At 46.3% G+C, this 21,400-nt stretch overlaps 1 long non-coding RNA gene across 1 annotated transcript in view; it reads right to left on the reverse strand.

Annotated features, from left to right (window-relative positions):
* Window positions 1-2,232: 2,232 nt before the first annotated feature.
* Window positions 2,233-21,400, reverse strand: part of LOC134965054 (uncharacterized) — a 142,353-nt gene continuing 123,185 nt past the window's right edge. The window contains exons 3-4 of the long non-coding RNA XR_010188287.1: window positions 20,636-20,767; window positions 2,233-3,329 (exon numbers count right to left, since the gene is read on the reverse strand). This is a non-coding gene — a long non-coding RNA (uncharacterized LOC134965054). The remainder of the gene's footprint in view (window positions 3,330-20,635; window positions 20,768-21,400) is intronic.

Here is a 21,400-nt window from a genome sequence, read left to right on the forward strand (position 1 = left end):
AACACTTGAGCATGGTAAATTTTAGGTATACTACGTTTGTCCGGCGCCCGGGATCTCAGCGCCCAGCATACCGGCGCCGGGATCCTGACCACCGGAATGCTGGCAGCGGGGCGAGCGCAAAAGAGCCCCTTGCGGGCTCGCTATTTATTCTCCCTCCAGGGGTGTCGTGGACACCACAAAAGGGAGAATAGTTGTCGGTACACCGGCTGTCGGGATCCCAGCGCCGGTATGCTGAGTGCCGGGATCCTGATAGCTGGTATATCGAGTGCCTCCCGTAAATGTTGTATTTCATTTAAAACAAAAGCTCCCGTGTTTGACTGATACCACCCGTGTTTAATCATAGACAAACACATGAGACACGATTCTTAGTAAATTTACCCCACAGTATTTCCGGGACTCCCGGAGTGATGAAAATGGGGGTCAGGCCGTGAAGTCATACCCCTTCCAGTAAAGCCACACCCTTCCCATGAAGCCATGTCCCTTTTTAGTGACGGTTCCCTGCACCAGGTGTCACCGGGGCTAATGATGCTACTGCATTTATTTATTGACTGTAATTTATAATGTGCCATCATATTACACAGTGTTTTATGGTAAATACTAAACTATTCACACCAGTCACTGTGAGTCAATTCAATGCAGTGAGTTGTGCATATATGATATCAGTGGTTCTCAAACTCAAATCTTAATTTATCTCAACAGGTCATGTTTTAAGGATTTCTGTCTGTGGAAGCAGGTGGGATAATAAGTGACCCAGCAAAATAAAGTAACTCACCCATAGGCGTGCGCAGGACATTTTATTAGGGGGTGCACAATCAGAAGGGCGTGTTTAGCACCGCCTATTGGGCACGTCTAACATCACCTATCAGGCGTGTCTACCACCACATATTGGCACTCAATGCAAACTAAATAATATAGAGAATTGATGCACATATATATATATATATATATATATATATATATATAATCTGTTTAATATATTTTAAATTTTTATATTTTATTACCATAGATTATATCCTAATCTCTCGAAATATATATTGATATTAAATTTGAATTTGTCCTCCTCCAAGATGAACGCTGTATTCTGTGGCATTGGCACATGATGAGGAGAGAGAGAGAGTGGGTGGGAGCATGAGCGGGCATGCACGCGGCATGACATCATCACGACACATCCCACAGGTTAGAGGAACTGGGAGTAGGATTACGTCAGTGATGCTGCACCATACAAATGAATGACAGCCAGACTGAGCGTAGGGGGTGGTGGGCGCAATGGGCGGGAGGACAGAAATGAGCACACTCTGCGATCGCCGATACTGTAGCAACAGCAGGTGTGTGTGAGGGGGTGACAGACATTAGGGGGTGCCTGTGCACACCAGGCACCCCCCCTGCGCACACCTATGAACTCACCTGTGCATGAGTAAAGAAATCCACAAAACATGACCTGTTGGTAGTACTAGAGGACTGTAGTTGAGAACAACCATATTATATAAATACAGCATAGGTCACTGGGGTATGCAGTTATGTGACAGAAGGTCGCCGGTCACAATACGGACTTCTGCATCCCAACCCCTCATAATCCTGACAGCTGGCGGGACTATTCCCACTTGTGGGTGTCCACGACACAAGGGGCTTCGCTGTTCTTGCCACCCCCTCCTGCCGGCATTCTAAACCCCAGGATCCCAGCATCGGTATGGTGACCGGCTGGATCCTAAACGCCGGTCACCCGTACCCAACCCGTCAGTGGTTCCCAAACTCGGTACTCAAGGCACCATAACAGTCCTGGTTTTAAGGATATTCATGGCTGAGCAAAGATGATTAACTCAAATTGAATGAGGTACTAATTAAGTGATAAGTGATGCGTATGCCAGTGGCCTCATTGCCAGAGTAATGTGAAATATCAGTACTAACCACTGTACCACTGTGCTGCTCTTTGTGGTTTAGAACTGAAACATTCAGTTATGACTGCTACCATTCAGTGTTACGTTTCACTTCAGCAGCATTTTATATGTTTTGAATGTTTGGGATTTTTTAGTGGCCCAAAACCTTGGGGAAGAAGGTGTGCTGCAGTTTGGGAATAATTGAGAAATGTATTACAAGTCGCACCCATCCCACAAGTCTTCTACACATACACATGGCATGATGGCAATGTCACTGCATAGCAAAGGCATAAGTCACAACATTTTATCAGTTGAACCTTTTTTATAGTCATAAATACAAATGGAAAGCCATGGTGATGGTCAAATGTACTGTAGTCTTCATACTGACAAAGTCCTGCTGCTGGTTCTTCAAAGCTGAAAGACAACTGACTATAGTCAGTTCTGAAACTGTGTCTCCAAGCATCGTCGTGCCCAAGGCAGCTTTTCTTCTGTTCCAAGGATACATCGATGGATCCTCTTCCTGCTCATTATTCTGCTGCCTACATGCACAGTGGTAACCCTTAGTTACAGTACCATGATTTGTTCTGGGCTGACAGGGAGGTATTGGACTGTCCTAGGACACTTGGCATTCTATAACATGACCTTAGAAAGACCATCCATTAGCATGTTTTTTGTGGTCTGTATGGGCCATAAAGGGCTTTGTACTGGGTTTCGGCTTCTCCCAATCCTATTGATTCCTATAGGAGCGCCACACCCCCTTTATTCGTGGCCACACCCCTTCCCTAATTTGTACCAATTTTAGGTTCAGCCGTGTTGGAGGGTATGCATTAGCCAAATTAGGTTCCTTTTTCTATCTTGGACTTTCTCTACCAATGAAGGTAGGAAGGGGACCCGAAACAGTATGGTGCCTAGGGACACATGATTAATTTGGGGCTGCAAATGACCATGCGATGGGCTGTATAGCACCAGTGATCCACATCATTATGGCTCCTCAGCCTTTGTGTACTAGAGCTATACCACAATAGGGATTTATAAGCCAGTAAAATGCAAAGAATCTTAAGTACCTTGATAAGTGTGAGTACCAAAGACCAATTCTCTAGTTTGTATTTTAAGTAATTCTAATGTTATTTAAACACAGAGTTTAGAACTAAGATAGACTAGGTAGATCTGATCATTATAGGCTGGAAACTGGCACTGAAGGAAATAGAAACCTGTGTGTTTATAAGATGCCAGGCTATGATAACAGATAACAAGTGCTTAAAAGAATTCCAGCGTAGGCAGTAACTGTACAGAATGCAGGTTATGAATTCCTCCCCCAATACCATTAGAGAACCATAGGTCAGGTGCAGAGTCCTTGTTGATACTTCATTTAATCTCTACTCCTTCCCCCTCCTGGTCTGGAGAGGATTTTTGTTGCTTTAGATTTCTGCATCCCTTATCACATTCTCTGAATTCCTAAGGAGAAAGGAGAATTAGCACAAGGACAGAATATAGAAGGAGGCAGGGCATAAGAGCCAGCGGTCAGTGAACATGTAGGGGAGAGCAACCAAGCCAAACTGACTCACACGCCAGCCCAGGGGCGATTTAACAGTGGAGGGGGCCCGTGTGCATCCAGGGTGGACCTCCTCCTTTGCACGGCGCAGGAGTCTACTTCGCATGCCCAGGGCTAGGGAAGCCAATCCCAGGCCATTTTTTCAATCCCGGGTATTGGGATTGAAAAATGGCCAATCCCGGGATTCCCAGGATACCCGGGACTGGCTTTTAAGTGTGTGGCCGCCCCCTCGCCCCACCCCGCCCCGCACACATTACTAACCATATACCGAGGGCGGTCGGGGGAACCTCTTCCTGCCTCCCTCAGTGTTAGGCTGACGGCGCAATGTGACCTCATGCTGCACCAAGCGAGCCGGAAGGAGGAAGCCAGGCAGCGTCTGAGCGTTCTGTGGACGCTCAACGCTGATCCCTCAATCCCCAGGATTGGACCTTCCAATCCCGGACGTTTTTGGCCCTAAATCCCGGGATCCGGCCGATCCCGGGATTGGCCACCATACCCAGGGCTCTGGAAAAATGCGCCCTCCATGTTCTGGAGACCAATTTGACTACTGCGCATGAGCAGTGGCCATTTTGGCAGCGATTTTCACCGCAACTGCAGAACCCGACGCTGTACTCCGGAAAGGAAAGTGTTAAAATATGGGTGCAGTGTGTGCCCCTCCTGGACCCAGAGGTCTATGTGCACATTGCACCTACAGTATTACAGAAATTCCAATGAGCCAGCCTACCTTGCAGAACTAACCTTATATGTATATATGAGCTTCTTCAACGTACATGAATTCTGCTTATTACTTGGCACATTTCTAGGTGTGTAGTGATATAATGTACATCCCCCTTATCATTGTCTGTACTGTGGAATGGCAAGTGTTGGAGGCTTTGTTTGAAGAAAAGTGATTCATATTATTAATACATTTCCATTTGATAAAAATATCATGACTAGTGGTCTTTACTCATTTTACCCTCTAGGTGAGACAGGCCTGAGCTGTCCGCAGTTTGGAGACCAGGGGGGCCTACTGTAATTCATGTTTGTACACGATGCCGATGCTCACGCAATGGAGTGATTATCAGCAGACTGCGCATGTGTCGTGATCGCACTGCGCAAGTCCCAAGGTGACGCACTGATCACGCTCGCACTAAGATTTTTATTGCAGAGTGATTGAGAGGAAGGGACTGTTTGGAGGCAGTAACGGGGAGAGGCAGCAAAAGCGCAGACATGACTTGGGCGTTTTCAAGGCATGTATATGCCATCAGCTGCGATCATGTACGTACAAAAACATAGCACCTGCTATGTTGTATAAACAGGACATGCACACTTTAACAAACCCATCATTTCAGCCACAGGGTCTGCCACACGACTGTGGCTGAAATGATTGGTTGGTTTGGGCCCCCACAAAAAAAGAAGCAATCAATCTCTCCTTGCACAAACTGGCTCTACAGAGGCAGGATGTGCACCTCCTCCTCATCATCCGGTTCCTCACCCCTTTCACTGTGTACATCCCCCTCCTCACAGAGTATTAATTCGTCCCCACTGGAATCCACCATCTCAGGTCCCTGTGTACTTTCTGGAGGCAATTGCTGGTAAATGTCTCCACGGAGGAATTGATTATGGGGGTCATTCCGAGTTGTTCGCTCGTTATTTTTTTGTCGCAACGGAGCGAATAGTCGCTAATGCGCATGCGCAATGTCGGCAGTGCGACTGCGCCAAGTAAATTTGCTATGCAGTTAGGTATTTTACTCACGGCATTACGAGGTTTTTTCTTCGTTCTGGTGATCGTAATGTGATTGACAGGAAGTGGGTGTTTCTGGGCGGAAACTGGACGTTTTATGGGAGTGTGTGAAAAAACGCTACAGTTTCTGGGAAAAACGCGGGAGTGGCTGGAGAAACGGAGGAGTGTCTGGGCGAACGCTGGGTGTGTTTGTGACGTCAAACCAGGAACGACAAGCACTGAACTGATCGCAGATGCCGAGTAAGTTTGGAGCTACTCAGAAACTGCTAAGAAGTGTCTATTCGCAATTCTGCTAATCTTTCGTTCGCAATTTTGCTAAGCTAAGATTCACTCCCAATAGGCGGCGGCTTAGCGTGCGAACAACTCGGAATGACCACCTATAAGTCATTTTGATGAACATCATCTTCTCCATATTTTCTGGAAGTGACGTCCTACGTGGATCGCTGACAAGGTTACCGGCTGCACTAAATACTCTTTCGGAGTACACACTGGAAGGGGGGAAACTTAGGTAAAATAAAGCCAGTAGGTGCAAGGGCCTCCAAATTGCCTCTTTTTCCTGCCAGTATACGTACGGACTGTCTGACATGCCTACAGTGATGCTGTCACTCATATAATCCTCCACCATTCTTTCAATGGTGACAGAATCATATGCAATGAGAGTAGACGACATGTCAGTAATCGTTTGCAGGTCCTTCAGTCCAGACCAGATGTCAGCACTTGCTCCTAACTGCCCTGCATCACCGCCAGTGGGTGGTTTGGGAAACTTTATCTTTTTCCTGGCAGCTCCAGTGGCGGTAGAAAATGAAGGAGGAGCTGTTAGCGGGTCACGTTCCGCTTGACTTGGCAAGTGTCTCACCAGCAGGTCTTTGAACATCTGCACACTTGTGTCTGCCGGAAAGAGATACAATGTAGGCTTTAAACCTAGGATCGAGCACGGTGGTCAAAATGTAGTGCTCTGATTTAAACAGATTAACCACCCGTGAATCCTGGTTAACCAAATGAAGGGCTCCATCAACAAGTCCCACATGCTTAGCGGAATTGCTCCATTTTAGCTCCTCCTCCAATCTCTCCAGCTGCTTCTGCAAAAGCCTGATGAGGGGAATGACCTGACTTAGGCTGGCAGTGTCTGAACTGACTTCACGTGTGGCAAGTTCAAAGGGTTGGAGAACCTTGCACAACATTGAAATAATTCTCCACTGTGCTTGAGTCAGGTGCATTCCCCCTCCTTTGCCTATGTCATAGGCAGATGTAATGGCTTGAATGGCCTTTTGCTGCTCCTCCATCCTCTGAAGCATATAGAGGGTTGAATTCCACCTCGTTACCACCTCTTGCTTCAGCTGATGGCAGGGCATGTTCAGGAGTGTTTGTTGGTGCGCTAGTCTTCGGCACGCGGTGGCTGAATACCGAAAGTGGCCCGCAATTCTTCGGGCCACCGACAGCATCTCCTGCACGCTCCTGTCGTTTTTAAAAAAAATCTGCACCACCAAATTCATTGTATGTGCAAAACATGGGACGTGCTGGAATTTGCCCACATGTAATGCACACACAATATTGGTGGCGTTGTCTGATGTCACAAATCCCCAGGAGAGTCCAATTGGGGTAAGCCAATCTGCGATGATGTTCCTCAGTTTTTGTAAGAGGTTGTCAGCTGTGTGCCTCTTATGGAAAGCGGTGATACAAAGCGTAGCCTGCCTAGGAACGAGTTGGCGTTTGCGAGATGCTGCTACTGGTGCCGCTGCTGCTGTTGTTGCTGCGGGAGGCAATACATCTACCCAATGGGCTGTCACAGTCATATAGTACTTAGTCTGCCCTGCCCCACATGTCCGTGGTTAAATGGACAGTGGGTACAACTGCATTTTTTAGGACACAGGTGACTCTCTTTCTGACGTCTGTGTACATTCTCGGTATCGTCTGCCTAGAGATGTGGAACCTAGACGGTATTTGGTACCGGGGACATACTACCTCAAGCAATTCTCTAAGTCCCTGTGAACTAACGGCGAATACCGGACGCACGTCTAACACCAACATAGTTGTCAAGGCCTGAGTTATCCTCTTTGCAACAGGATGACTGCTGTGATATTTCATCTTCCTCGCAAAGGACTGTTGGACAGTCAATTGCTTACTGGAAGTAGTACAAGTGGTCTTCCGACTTCCCCTCTGGGATGACGATCGACTCCCAGGAGCAACAACAGCAGCACCAGCAGCAACAGCAGCAGTAGGCGTTCCACTCAAGGATCCAACGTAGGAATCCCAGTTAGTGGAGGACTCGTCAGACCTGCCAGTGACATGGCCTGCAGGACTATTGGCGTTCCTGTCTAAGGAGGAAATTGACATTGAGGGAGTTGGTGGGGTAGTTTGCAGGAGCTTGGGTACAAGAGGAAGAATGGATTTAGTTGTCAGTGGACTGCTTCCGCTGTCACCCAAAGTTTTTGAACTTGTCAATGACTTCTGATGAATGCGCTCCAGGTGACGTATAAGGGAGGTTGTTCCTAGGTGGGTAACGTCCTTACCCTTACTTATTACAGCTTGACAAAGGCAACAAGTGGCTTGACACCTGTTGTCCGCATTTCTGTTAAAATAATTCCACACCGAAGAGGTGATTTTTTGGATTTTGACCAGGCATGTCAATGGCCTTATTCATCCCACAGACAACAGGTGCCTCCCCGGGTGCCTGACTTAAACAAACCACCTCACCATCAGAATCCTCCTTGTCAATTTCCTCCTCAGCGCCAGCAACACCCATATCCTCATCTTGGTGTACTTCAACAGTGACATCTTCAATTTGAATATCAGGAAGTGGACTGTGGGTGCTCTTTCCAGCACTTGCAGGGGGCGTGCAAATGGTGGAAGGAGTGTTGGGAAGGTCAGGCATCGCAACCGACACAATTTGACTCTCCTTGGGGATATGTGATTTAGAAGAACGCACAGTTCTTTGCTGTGCTTTTGCCAGCTTAACGCTTTTCAGTTTTCTAGTGGGAGGATGAGTGCTTCCATCCTCATGTGAAGCTGAACCACTAGCCATGAACATAGGCCAGGGCCTCAGCCGTTCCTTGCCACTCCGTGTCGTAAATGGTATATTGGCAAGTTTACGCTTCTCCTCAGACGCTTTTAATTTAGATTTTTGGGTCATTTTACTGAACTTTTGTTTTTTGGATTTTACATGCTCTCTACTATGACATTGGGCATCAGCCTTGGCAGTCGACGTTGATGGCATTGAATCGTCTCTGCCATGACTAGTGGCAGCAGCTTCAGCACTAGGTGGAAGTGGATCTTGATCTTTCCCTATTTTACCCTCCAAATTTTTGTTCTCCATTTTTTTAATGTGTGGAATTATATGCCAGTAATATATCTGGAATTAGATGGCAGTAATGTCTGGAATTAGATACCACTGGATAGATACCAGATACCACTGTGACTGGAATGATGATGACCTATGCACAGTGACAGGACACTACCACAGCACCCTACAGCAGCAAGATGCAGCACAAGACACTGGACTTTTAGTAATGTACTGTAGTATACTGGTCACCACAATGCAGCACAAGACAATGAGCAGCGATCCTGAGCACTGATGAGGATACTAGAACTGACACTGGGCAGCGAGATGCAGCACTGGACTATTGTACTGTAGTATACTGGTCACCACAATGCTGCACAAGACAATGAGTAGTGATACTGAGCACTGATGAGGATACTAGAACTGACACTGGGCAGCGAGATGCAGCACTGGACTATTGTACTGTAGTATACTGGTCACCACAATGCAGCACAAGACAATGAGCAGTGATACTGAGCACTGATGAGGATACTAGAACTGACACTGGGCAGCGAGATGCAGCACTGGACTATTGTACTGTAGTTTACTGGTCACCACAATGCAGCACAAGACAATGAGTAGTGATCCTGATCACTGATGAGGATACTAGAACTGAAACTTGGCAGCGAGATGCAGCACTGGACTATTGTACTGTAGTATACTGGTCACCACAATGCAGCACAAGACAATGAGTAGTGATCCTGAGCACTGATGAGGATACTAGAACTGAAACTGGGCAACGAGATGCAGCACTGGACTATTGTACTGTAGTATACTGGTCACCACAATGCAGCACAAGACAATCAGTAGTGATACTGAGCACTGATGAGGATACTAGAACTGAAACTGGGCAGCGAGTTGCAGCACTGGACTATTGTACTGTAGTATACTGGTCACCACAATGCAGCACAAGACAATGAGTAGTGATACTGAGCACTGATGAGGATACTAGAACTGACACTGGGCAGCGAGATGCAGCACTGGACTATTGTACTGTAGTATACTGGTCCCCACAATGCAGCACAAGACAATGAGCAGTGATACTGAGCACTGATGAGAATACTAGAACTGACACTGGGCAGCGAGATGCAGCACTGGACTTTTGTACTGTAGTATACTGGTCACCACAATGCAGCACAAGACAATGAGCAGTGATAAAGAGCACTGATGAGGATACTAGAACTGACACTGAGCAGCGAGATGCAGCACTGGACTATTGTACTGTAGTATACTGGTCACCACGGGTGGTCTTCAGTATGCCGGCGGTCAGGCTCCCGGCGACCAGCATACCAGCGCCGGGAGCCCGACAGCCGGCATACCGACACTTATTCTCCCTCGTGGGGGTCCACGACCCCCCTGGAGGGAGAATAAAATAGTGTGCACCGTGCCCGTAGCGTGGCGAGCGCAGCGAGCCCGCAAGGGGCTCATTTGCTCTCGCCACGCTGTCGGTAAGCCGGCGGTCGGGCTCCCGGCGCCGGTATGCTGGTCGCCGGGAGCCCGACCGCCGGCGTATCGTAGTGAACCCGGTCACCACAATGCAGCACAAGACAATGAGCAGTGATACTGAGCACTGATGAGGATACTAGAACTGACACTGAGCAGCGAGATGCAGCACTGGACTATTGTACTGTAGTATACTGGTCACCACAATGCAGCACAAGACAATGAGCAGTGATACTGAGCACTGATGAGGATACTAGAACTGACACTGAGCAGCGAGATGCAGCACTGGACTATTGTACTGTAGTATACTGAGCACCACAATGCAGCACAAGACAATGAGCAGTGATACTGAGCACTGATGAGGATACTAGAACTGACACTGAGCAGCGAGATGCAGCACTGGACTATTGTACTGTAGTATACTGAGCACCACAATGCAGCACAAGACAATGAGCAGTGATACTGAGCACTGATGAGGATACTAGAACTGACACTGAGCAGCGAGTTGCAGCACTGGACTATTGCACTGTAGTATACTAGTCACCACAATGCAGCACAAGACAATGAGTAGTGATCCTGAGCACTGTTGAGGATACTAGAACTGAAACTGGGCAGCGAGATGCAGCACTGGACTATTGTACTGTAGTATACTGGTCACCACAATGCAGCACAAGACAATGAGCAGTGATACTGAGCATTGATGAGCATACTAGAACTGACAATAAAAAACTGACAACTGCTGAGTAGCGCCTCAAGTAATGATATTAATATTAAATAGATATGTGGGTATGTAATTGCTCTATCAGCTGCGCTGCCGTAAAACACTGTGTGTGTGTTTGTTACAGGTAAATAAATTAAGGAAAGGAGAACGGCTGCGCAAATGTATAAGAGCAATTAATAAGAATTGGTAGTGAGTAGTTAATGATAAGAGCTGACGTGTAGTAAAAGAGAATTTATTATATTAATAACATTAATTATAACACTTTGAAACTAAGTATAAAATTCAGTAGAAACATTCGTACATAGATTAAATGTAACAACACCTCGATCAAATGAATAGTTGAGCTGCAAAGTAATGTCTTTTGTTGGAGGAAAGAAGCATGGATCCAATTGTTAACTCTACTTGAGTATCCACAGTTGCAATTAGCAGCCGGTCAGTATCATGCTGATAGTAAATGCCGTAATGGTGGCTTCAAAGGCAAAGGAAAGCTGTAGTTTTACAGATAATTAAATACCTCTCCTCGGGCTAGTCCGTACCGAGCGTCCTCGGTAGTGCGGTCCTGCAGTGCCCAGTGCCCGTCTGTGCGGCAAGGAGATGAGCGTGCTGTGGCCAAATAGCCAGCGGTGGAAAGTGCAGTATCAGCGGCGTACAGAGGGAGATTGCCGGCACACCTTGATCTTGTTACCTATTTGGTAGCAAGCTGCTTACTGAGCTACTGATATCCCGGTCTATTACAGCCCGAGGAGAGGTATTTAATCATCTGTAAAACTACAGCTTTCCTTTGCCTTTGAAGCCACCATTACGGCATTTACTATCAGCATGATACTGACCGGCTGCTGATTGGAACTGTGGACACTCAAGTAGAGTTAACAATTGGATCCATGCTTCTTTCCTCCAACAAAAGACATTGGGGGTCATTCCGAGTTGTTAGCTCTGTATTTTTTTCTCGCAACGGAGCGAATAGTCGCTAATGCGCATGCGCAATGCCGCAGTGCGACTGCGCCAAGTAAATTTGCTATGCAGTTAGGTATTTTACTCACGGCATTACGAGGTTTTTTCTTCGTTCTGGTGATCGTAATGTGATTGACAGGAAGTGAGTGTTTCTGGGCGGAAACAGGCCGTTTTATGGGTGTGTGCAAAAAAACGCTACCGTTTCTGGGAAAAACGCGGGAGTGGCTGGAGAAATGGAGGAGTGTCTGGGCGAACGCTGGGTGTGTTTGTGACGTCAAACCAGGAACGACAAGCACTGAACTGATCGCAGATGCCGAGTAGGTGTGGAGCTACTCAGAAACTACTAAGAAGTGTCAATTCGCAATTCTGCTAATCTTTCGTTCGCAATTTTGATAAGCTAAGATTCACTCCCAGTAGGCGGCGGCTTAGCATGTGCAAAGCTGCTAAAAGCAGCTTGCGAGCGAACAACTCGGAATGAGGGCCATTACTTTGCAGCTCAACTATTCATTTGATCGAGGTGTTGTTACATTTAATCTATGTATGAATGGTTCTACTGAATTTTATACTTAGTTTCAAAGTGTTATAATTAATGTTATTAATATAATAAATTCTCTTTTACTACACGTCAGCTCTTATCATTAACTACTCACTACCAATTCTTATTAATTGCTCTTATACATTTGCGCAGCCGTTCTCCTTTTCTTAATTTATAGAACTGATAATGAGCAGCGAGAACAGCACTGGACTATTGTACTGTAGTATACTGGTCACCACAATGCAGCACTGATATTGAGCACTGATGAGGATACTAGAACTGACACTGAGCAGCAAGATGCAGCACTGGACTATTGTACTGTAGCATACTGGTCACCACAATGCAGCACTGATACTGAGCACTGATGAGGATACTAGAACTGACACTGAGCAGCCAGATGCAGCACTGGACTATTGTACTGTAGTATACTGGTCACCACAATGCAGCACTGATACTGAGCACTTATATTGAGCTGATATTGAGCTTTCCACTCAGAGAACGTAGCAACGTCCTCTCTCTCTCTCAACAATGCACGAGTGAAAATGGCGGCGACGCACGGCTCTTTATATGGAATCCGAATCTCGCGAGAATCTGACAGCAGGATGACGATGTTTTACCTCCTTCGGGTTTTACGAGTCAGGCTGGAAGAACCGAGGCTGCCTCGGACCCGTGTAAACCACGTGGAGTTCGGGGGAGGGGGGGGGGGGGGGTGTTTCGGTTCTCGGAACTGAACCCGCTCATAACTACAATACTAATCAGGTATCTCAGGTATGTTTGCTGTCATGTAGCTGTGGTTGAGGGACATTAGGCCTTGACATTGGGAGTAAAGCAAAAAAGACAGTAACTTTGCCTCTTGGCAAAACCATATTGTACTGCAGGTTAGACAGATGTAACATGTGCAGAGAGATGTAGGTGGGGTACACATCAGAGAGATGTTTATTTCAGCCAATGGCGTGGCCAGAGTACCGATATAGAGTGCAGCCTACACACTGCATGATACGGTGTACAACCGTACCATATAGCCTTCTATCCTGCATTCAACTGCATACCATGGTAAACAGGGTCGACGCATCAGATGGGATGACACTACTGACGACGCACGTGAATGCGCAATTGAGCGTACACATTGAATGATATGGACGATATATATTTCAATTCGCATTAGAACAATATATTGCCTAATGTGCACCCGGCCTTAGAAGTGAGAGGGGTGTGGCCAAATGACAATCTAAATTGCAGTGTAACAATAAAGCTGCCCAGTACTTGTGGTCTACATGCAATAGCAGCCAGTATTTACGCTGCATGCAAAATAATGGATGTATTTGCACCTCTTATAATGCAGCATGGTTTGTTGCAGGTGCAAAGTTACTTGCTTTTCTCCCACCTTAGAATCGGGAACATGGGCCCTCATTCCGAGTTGTTCGCTCGTTATTTTTCCTCGCATCGGTGCGATTAGTCGCAAACTGCGCATGCGCAACGTTCGCAGTGCGCCTGCGCCAAGTAAATTTGCTAAAAAGTTTGGTATTTTACTCACGGCTTAACGGAGAAATTTCTTCGTTCTGGTGATCGGCGTGTGATTGACAGGAAGTGGGTGTTTCTGGGCGTAAACTGGACGTTTTATGGGTGTGTGCGAAAAAACGCTGCCGTTTCTGGGAAAAACGCGGGAGTGTCTGAAGAAACGGGGGAGTGTCTGGACGAACGCTGGGTGTGTTTGTGACGTCAAACCAGGAACGAAACTGACTGAACTGATCGCAGTGGCAGAGTAAGTCTCGAGCTACTCAGAAACTGCAAAGAAATTTCTATTCGTAATTCTGCTAATCTTTCGTTCGCAATTCTGTTATGCTAAGATACACTCCCAGAGGGCGGCGGCTTAGCGTGTGCAGTGCTGCTAAAAGCAGCTAATAAGCGAACAACTCGGAATGAGGGCCATTGGCCCTCATTCCGAGTTGTTCACTCGTTATTTTTCTTCGCATCGGTGCGATTAATCGCAAACTGCGCATGCGCAACGTTCGCAGTGCGCCTGCGCCAAGTAAATTTGCTTAAAAGTTTGGTATTTTACTCACGGCTTAACGAAGAAATTTCTTCGTTCTGGTGATCGGCGTGTGATTGACAGGAAGTGGGTGTTTCTGGGTGGAAACTGGCCGTTTTATGGGTGTGTGCAAGAAAACGCAGCCGTTTCTGGGAAAAACGCGGGAGTGTCTGGAGAAACGGGGGAGTGTCTGGGCGAACTCTGGGTGTGTTTGTGACGTCAAACCAGGAGCGAAACTGACTGAACTGATCGCAGTGGCAGAGTAAGTCTCGAGCTACTCAGAAACTGCAAAGAAATTTCTATTTGCAATTCTGCTAATCTTGCGTTCGCAATTCTGTTATGCTAAGATTCACTCCCAGTAGGCGGCGGCTTAGCGTGTGCAAAGCTGCTAAAAGCAGCTAGCGAGCGAACAACTCGGAATGAGGGCCATTGGCCCTCATTCCGAGTTGTTCGCTCGCTGCTAATTATAGCAGACTTGCTAATAGGCTAAAATCTGGCAGTTCTGCGCATGCGTATGCACAGCAGAGCGCACACGCTAAGCAATTTTACACAAAACTATGCTATTTTACTCACAGGCGAACAAAGCTTTTCAATCGCTCTGTTGATCGTAGTGTGATTGACAGGAAGTGGGTGTTTCTGGGCAGAAACTGGCCATTTTCAGGGAGTGTGCTAAAAAACTCAGGCGTGCCAGGTAAAAACGCAGGAGTGGCTGGAGTGGCTGGAGAAACGGAGGGGTGGCTGGCCGGACGCTGGGCGTGTTTGTGACGTCAAACCAGGAACTAAACGGACTGAGGTGATCGCAATCTAGGAGTAGGTCTGGAGCTACTCAGAAACTGCAAGGAAATTGCTTTCGTTAGCAATTGCTAATCTTTCGTTAGCAATTCTGCTAAGCTAAGAAACACTCCCAGAGGGCGGCGGCTTTGTGTTTGCATTTCTGCTAAAAGTAGCTAGCGAGCGAACAACTCGGAATGAGGGCCATTGTTCTAATGTCATTTGCTGCAGGACGGTATCTGTTCCTTTTATCTGATGTGCTGCTTAGTGACAACTAGACATAGACCAGGGTAGGAGAACTGTCTTCTAAAAATGGCTGAATTGTGGACCTCAAGATGCTGATTCCGAGGCAGAGACAGAGTCGGCTACATCTTTTGCGACGGGTGCTTCTCTGTGTATCTTCAGATGCAGCAATGGTCGCGTCACCAACACTTGTACTCGTCCTATGTCAGGTGCAGTTTCCCCATCTGAGTATGGACTTCTGTGTGAGCGGGTGTAGTATGTTATGCCGGCAGCTGGGCGAGTGCAAATGAGCCCCTTGCGGGCTTGCTGCGCTTGCCACGCTGCGGACATGGTGGCGCGATGCTATTTATTTTCCCTCCAGGCGGGTTGTGGACCCCCAAGAGGGAGAATAGTTGTCGGTATGCCGGGTGTCGGGATTCCGGCGCCGGTATACTGAGCGCCGGGATCCCAACAGCCAGCATACTGAATACCACCCATGTGAGCAGGTCAGCATCTTTGGATGCAGCCGCTTTCAGCGACATTCCTGCATTGACTTAGACACCCCCTATTGTCTCCCAGGAACTCCCACAAAAACTCACATACAGTGCGTCTTAATCTGTACTGTGTGTCTGTGTGCTAACAGTCGGGACACGTGCGCTTTGCGACTGGGAAGCATGTGTTGCCCAACTGCGTTCAGCAACTACACTGCGTCCTACTTTGTAACTAACTGTACATTACTAGGACTGCAAACTACTCTAACAGGGATGCCTACCACAGAATGACTTACTCAGAACTGGGTCTCACAGAAATACACAATAACTGCCTCTAGACACCTGGTTAGAGGATATATGAGCCAGTGGTTTCTGCACTGGTAATGGAAATAGTGTTTCCTGAAGAATCACTGTTGGCAGCTGTGGAGCTTTGTGATGCACTGGAGAGCTGTAACTGATACACTATCACAGACTGGGAGGAGAAGGCAGCCAACTGTGGGAGCACCTGGGAGGACTTCTGCCCTAGTAGCACAGGCCAATGCAAACAGTTCAACTCTTTTCTCTCTCACAGTTTCACCACCTGTTATTAGAACAAATGGTAGTTACCATATCCAACGTATTTCTTGTTAAGGGACCCATTTATCAAAAAAATATTTGTGGCTTATTCCCTGAAATCACCCATCTCCGATATCTGCTGCAATCCCTCCATTTCCAACTGCAGCCAGATTTACCAAGCTCCGGAATGCTCCACAGACTGGCCCCCGCAGCTAGTGCCATCTAAAGTCGGCATTAGCCCAATCTAATCAGCAGGACGGCACATGCACAGCACAGGAGTCCGGGCACTGAAGAGAGTACATTGCAGGGATAGTCTCCTTTTGGAGCCCCTGCTGTTGCCGCTTCATACACCTGCCCTTTGCTAACGTTGCACACAGAAGGCACTGCAAAGGCGATGATTAATAAATGACCCCCCTAAGTGACAAAATAGGGGCGTTGCTGCAGAGATGAATCCAAACACATAAAGGTGACTTATATGCTGGAATAACTATAGTCCAAATGTTATTACAATAATGTGACTCAAATGAAAACATATTATTTTAGGAGAGTAATCTAAAAGTGTAATTTAATGAAGTGGGTGATAACAGGAGGCTGGATGTGCCCGCTCCATCACACGCCCTTCAAGGTGAACCCGCAAAACGTAAAACATAATAATAATTCTAGTACTAATAATAGGGGTTAATTATAAGGTTATGGATGGGACGTTACATATGTGCCAGGTGGACAGATATGCTAATTTATGCAAATACAGATGTATTCTGTGATACATTTTTAGTTTACACTTTAGAAAGGTAACCCCAAACTTAACACCTGGTCTCGCTGACTATATGAGTTTGCTAAGTGTCTGTCTAGTGAAAGCTCAGTGAAGGCTGGCAGGAGCCCAAGGCTCTACCCTCTCACTGGCTGCCCGATGCCAAGATACACTCTCTCTTCTTCCCCCAACAAATAGGTACTCCGCCCACAGCCAGTGTAGGAGGTCCCATGCTCCCAAGCCGGGAGAAAGAGAGAGAAAGGAGAAAGAGGGGTGGAGAGAGAGAGAGAGATGTGAGGAAGAGGGGGAGATGCAGAAGAGAGAATGATAAAGTTGGGAGGAAAACAGTAGCAAGAGATGGGAAGATGGTGGAAGAGAGAGGGGAAAAGCTCTGCAATGCTAGTAACAATAGCTAGCTGCCTGTAAATGACGGCTATACTAGGCTATATTCATTTATAAAAATGTATACATGGACAGCAATTGTAAGATTATTAATAAAAAAGGGTATTTCTCAGGGTTATATTAATATATTGTTTTTGTGTTATTTAATATCAAATTAATTTTATTTTTTTATGTAAAATGTTTTTGTCTGCAGCATGTCTGTGTTACCTTGTTTGTATTGTCTGCTAACAAAATGTTTGTACTACGCCTTGTGTTTTACCCCTTTCATTTTCATAATTCCATAAATGTATAAACGAGCATGGTTGTACGGCCAGAGACCGCGTGCACAGTCTTCCCTGGCACAAGTGGCTGAGTTCTCTCCCTCCCTACCCGAGCATCTGTCACCCAGCTTGTTCCAAGTTGAGCAGCCTCTCTTCAGGCATCTGTTTGCTGTAACAATGCAACATGTGTCCTAAGTCAACGTAGCCTTCTGCTTGTTCTCTCTTCTGCCGCTGTCAAGTGACATTAGAGAGAAGATTGGAACACATGCACAGGCCACAAATGTTTACAGTGGATAATGGGAGCTACTGTGGGCGAGCTTTTCCAAGGAGAAACAGATTACGCTCTGTGATGTCCGTTACATTCCACCATATCCCGACTCCCTTATGGCGATATTTCATCCCAAATGCCATCTTTTATTTTATACTTTGATGAATTTTAAGGTGTTTATGAGCTCTGACATGGTAACTAGGCAATATTTATTTTATCTTCTTACATTTATTAGCACTTTTTAATATAAAGGTGCTCAGCACACATTTAGGCATAAAAGAAAGTACAAATCTGTCAGAGCGATCTATGGGGGTCATTCCGAGTTGTTCGCTCGTTATTTTTTTTTCGCAACGGAGCGATTAGTCGCTAATGCGCATGCGCAATGTCCGCAGTGCGACTGCGCCAAGTAAATTTGCTATGCAGTTAGGTATTTTACTCACGGCATTACAAGGTTTTTTCTTCGTTCTGGTGGTCGTAATGTGATTGACAGGAAGTGGGTGTTTCTGGGCGGAAACTGGCCGTTTTATGGGTGTGTGTGAAAAAACGCTACCGTTTCTGGGAAAAACGCGGGAGTGGCTGGAGAAACGGAGGAGTGTCTGGGCGAACGCTGGGTGTGTTTGTGACGTCAAACCAGGAACGACAAGCACTGAACTGATCGCACTGGAAGAGTAAGTCTCGAGCTACTCAGAAACTGCACAGAGAAGTCTTTTCGCAATATTGCGAATCTTTCGTTCGCAATTTTGATAAGCTAAGATTCACTCCCAGTAGGCGGCGGCTTAGCGTGTGCAATGCTGCTAAAAGCAGCTTGCGAGCGAACAACTCGGAAAGAGGGCCTATATTACATGTTCTCTACTCCCAGGTGCAGGGCTATGTACACAGAAGATAAGGCATTTATGAATAAGCATATAAAAAGCATGAGTGCCGCACTCTCTATAAAATAAATGTACTCCGCACCTGCTTGTGTTGTGACTGTCACTGGTGTGCACGTGATTGGTATTTCTACCTGTGCAAGCCACTAATAAGCACTTTGTAATGTCATGTATTATAATATTAAATTGCTGCGACTACAGTGGTGCATCTGCAATGGGTGCAGGTTGTACTATGCACACAGGCCCTAGAGTAAACAGGGTCCAGTGCTGCTCAGCCTTCCCCCAGCGCAGGGTCTCAGCAGACAGACAAGAGAAGGGGGCTGTGAGAACAGGAGAGACGAGGGCCCTGCTCCAAGGAGTTTACAATCTGGGGGGATTGGAAACAGTTACAATTGAATAGCTCTGTCGGGTGCCCATCAATTTCTGACTTCCCTCCCTAGGAGCTCACAATTAATGGTGCTAAAGTACAGAAAATCATTGTGTATTGGGTGGTCATTATGTTCTAGTGAGGGTGGAAAAGTCAGGCAGCAATGTAGCAAATACGGGATGCAGTCAATTTACCGACAATCAAAATCCAGGCGGTCAAAATACCAACAGCAAATGACCGACGGTCAAAATCCTGACATGGTCAAAATACCAACATTTAAAATACCGACATTTATAATGTCAACAGGTCAAAAAGTCAACATGAGTTTTTCATGAGTTTTTCATTAAAACCGACTTATTCACACTTTACCATCCCAGTGGACCTGGAGGGGGAATATAATAGTGTGCCGAGCGCAGCGAGGCACTGCACCCGAAGCATGGCGAGCGCAGCAAGCCATGCGAGGGGACGCGGTACACTTATATTGTGTCCATGTCGACCTATGTCGACAAACACCAGAAAACAATGAAAAACTTGTGTCGGCTTTTTGACCTGTCCACATTTTAAATGTAGGTATCTTGACCTTGTCAGTAATTTAAATGTCGGTATTATGTCCATGTCGGGATTTTGACCGTCGGTCAATTGCTGTTGGGATTTTGACCGTCGGGATTTTGATTGTAGGTATTTCATACCGATCCCGCAAATACAGTGTAAACATGAGTACAGGTTACAGACTGTAGCAGCAGGACCGGCTCTACCATTAGGCAGCTGCCTAGAGTGCCGGGGCCTAGGGTGTACCCCTCAGTCTGCATGTCACAAAATTAAGAATGTCTCTGACAGATGTATCCTTGTTGTACTTTAATGTAGGCGGCGGCTGTTCAGCTTCTAAGACGCCACTTCCACACTTTCACCTAAAAGGCTGGGAAGTGTGTATTGGTGTTTGGGTTGGGGAAGGTTGGGGCAGTAGACTCAAGTTTTGCCTAGGAGCTGAGAAATCTTGCACCAGTCCTCTGTGGCAGTCAGGGCCACCGAGACATCTCACGGGTGCTAGAGAGGGTGTGTGGCCAATTACAGTATTGTGGCTATGACTGGCCCTGAAAAGAATACCCCATGAATAATCAGCATACCACCGCAAATTGGAAGCATGAACCAAGGGGGTGTTGCTCCACCTCCATTGCTGCCTTGGACCCACCAGACAAGGTAATCCGTACCTGCCCATTCTTGGTGCCCCTGGTGAAAGATAGGTACTCGGCTGTTGGAGTCAGAGAATATCTTCATTGATTTTAACCATCCTTATATAAAATAATTCTCATTATAACTGGGAGAAAAACCCCATCACATGACAAGATGGTCAAATATGATACTATATCCAGAGGTTTGTTGGAATATGTATGATATGGGCTCCCAGGTCTTATTTGTTCATCTTTAGCCTATTTATTTGTTCTTCATCATTATTATTAGTAAATCTTTGAACTCATACGGTCATGAATACACATATGAATCTATGATAAGGCTTAATAATACGATTTAAACAGTACCTGCACAATTCTTTTCTCTTGGTTTGCCTCATTGCTATTGTGAATTATTTTATGTGCCCTTGGAAATGATTAATAATTCTTATCTTCCACTGTTCTAGGGCTGAGACTTCCTCAGTGGCACAGATTGTCCATCTGTAATTATCTTTGTATTAGTAACCTCATCCTTGACAGGCGTTTGTCAGCATGCACATAACGTGTCTGAACCACACAGAGTACAGGGCTATTAGTATTTTTTACAAGTTAGGGACGTAGACAAAATAGCAGATGTTCGAGTTTAATATTTCAATGAATAAACAATGGGAGATAACTGGACAAAGTTGCAAACAGTCCTATCTAGTTCTATTAAGGGATGTGAGCTGTGTCTGAGCACAGTTTGGCAGTCGCTATATGTAGATCAGGACACACACTAACATGTTTAGTCCTATTGCTTGAAGCCAGCAAGGCACTAACTGTACAAGTCATGGTTCCAGGCGTCAGCTCTACACACCGGTAGCAGCAGTTTGACAGCTGGCATAGATGCAGTCTCATGTCTTCCTGATTGGAGGACTGAAATATTATAGGGATTATCCTGGATTACAATTAAGGAGTCTTGAGGAGGGTACTGCCATTTTCTCTTTGATTAATTATCTAGAGACGAGTATGACTGGGTTCGGTATGTAATACCGGCGGTCGGGATGATGGTGGTCACGTGACCGACAGCGGCATCCCGACACTGAAGATACCGACACTGAAGATCGCGACACTAGGCAGGGTTAGAATTTTAAC

This window comes from Pseudophryne corroboree, chromosome 10 (genome assembly GCF_028390025.1).
Source record: "Pseudophryne corroboree isolate aPseCor3 chromosome 10, aPseCor3.hap2, whole genome shotgun sequence".
NCBI classification, from domain to species: Eukaryota; Metazoa; Chordata; class Amphibia; order Anura; family Myobatrachidae; genus Pseudophryne; species Pseudophryne corroboree.